Below are 1605 nucleotides of genomic sequence, written 5' to 3'. Positions count from 1 at the left end.
ATATATATTATAGATAGATAGATAGATAGAGAGAGAGAGAGAGAGAAGGGCACTCTCACATACGTATCCATATCTGTTTATGCATGCTTATAACTATTACTTTATGAACGATATATATGTATAAATGCACGTGTTTTCTATCTATCTATCTATCTGTCTATCTATTTACCAACATGTCTATCTGTCTATCTATTTACCAACATATCTATCTGTCTGTCTGTCTGTCTGTCTGTGAATCCATGAATTTTAATAATTTCCAGCGTTTTTTCCCCGCTTCATTTTTATTTGCACCCTCCTCTCCCATCCTTTATCTTTCCTTCCACCCAGTCTCTCATCCCCTCACACTGATCCTGTCTATACTTGGTCCGTCCCATGTTCCGATCTTTCATATGCCATGTATATTGATAGTTTTTTTTTCTTCTTTTTTTCTTACTCCCTGTTATCCATTTCCGATACTAAAAAGAACAAAACAAAGCAAAAAACAAAACAAGAAAACAAAAAGAACTCCATATCTTTAAAAAAGTCCCTCCTCAGCTATGTATTGAACACTTGTTGCACTTCATCTTAGCTTCATGTCATCGCCAAAGTTTAAAGAATAGAATCATAGCAAGTAACGATCGCAATATATTTGCAGCTAGTTATAGGACGGTCAAGATTGTGAAGAATATAACCATTCGCAACAATCAACTGTTGCTATTGAGGAATTTTTATTCGTTTCTTTCTTCTGGTCTTCTTTGCATGCAACATGCATTCGCCCAGGGCCATGATATATATCACATAGCTTTAACTATATTATATATATACTATAGAGCTACGATTATATTATATAGCCGGTGTGGCTGTGTGGTAAGAAGCTTGCTTCCGAACCACAAGGATCCGGGTTCACTTTCACAGCGTGGCACACTTGGGCAAGTGTCTCTTTTCACTCTATGTTCGGGCCGACTGAAAAATTGTGAGTGGATTTAGCTGACGAGAAATTGAAAGAATCTCATCATATATATATATATATATATAATACTTCAAGGAGATCCTCCAGCATGGCCGCACTCCAAACCCTGAAACAAAAGATAAATGGTATATAGCTTAAATTATATCAGTTACAATTATTTATTATATAGCTGTCAGGGTATTATATATTACACAGCTTTAATTATATAGTCAGGACATTATTATATATTGAGCTCTTCTAATACACATAGATATACAAAGAGGAATAAAAAAAACCCAACATAATATTTGCATTGGTCAGAGATGGACTCGTGAGGGCTGTCACACTAAAATGCGTGACGGCGTTTCCTTTAAGCTCTGAGCTCACATGTTATCGAGGTCGTTTTGGGGTCGATAAATTAAGTACCCAGTTTAGCAGTGGGGCTCTATGGAATTGGCTTGTCCCCTCCCAACAAAACCGCTCGCCTTGTGTGCCTAAATTAGAAACTATTATTATTATTATTATTATTATTATTATTATTATTTTGCATGTGCATATATACGTGTGTGTGTGTATAGATGTATATATGAATACTGGTTTCGAATTTTGGCACAAGGCCAGTAATTTCCGGCGCTCAGCTGGTACTTATTTTATCGACCTCGAAAGGATGAAAAGTA

General features: G+C 36.0%; 1 protein-coding gene across 4 annotated transcripts in view; it reads left to right on the top strand.

Annotated features, from left to right (window-relative positions):
- LOC106884332 (glycine receptor subunit alpha-2) overlaps positions 1-1605 on the top strand; it is a 206315-nt gene that overhangs the window by 8121 nt on the left and 196589 nt on the right. The gene's annotated exons all lie outside the window — the stretch shown is intronic.

This window comes from Octopus bimaculoides, chromosome 13 (genome assembly GCF_001194135.2).
Source record: "Octopus bimaculoides isolate UCB-OBI-ISO-001 chromosome 13, ASM119413v2, whole genome shotgun sequence".
Classification (NCBI taxonomy): domain Eukaryota; kingdom Metazoa; phylum Mollusca; class Cephalopoda; order Octopoda; family Octopodidae; genus Octopus; species Octopus bimaculoides.
Note: the sequence above shows the minus strand (reverse complement) of the source record. Positions and strands in the feature narration are given on the sequence as shown.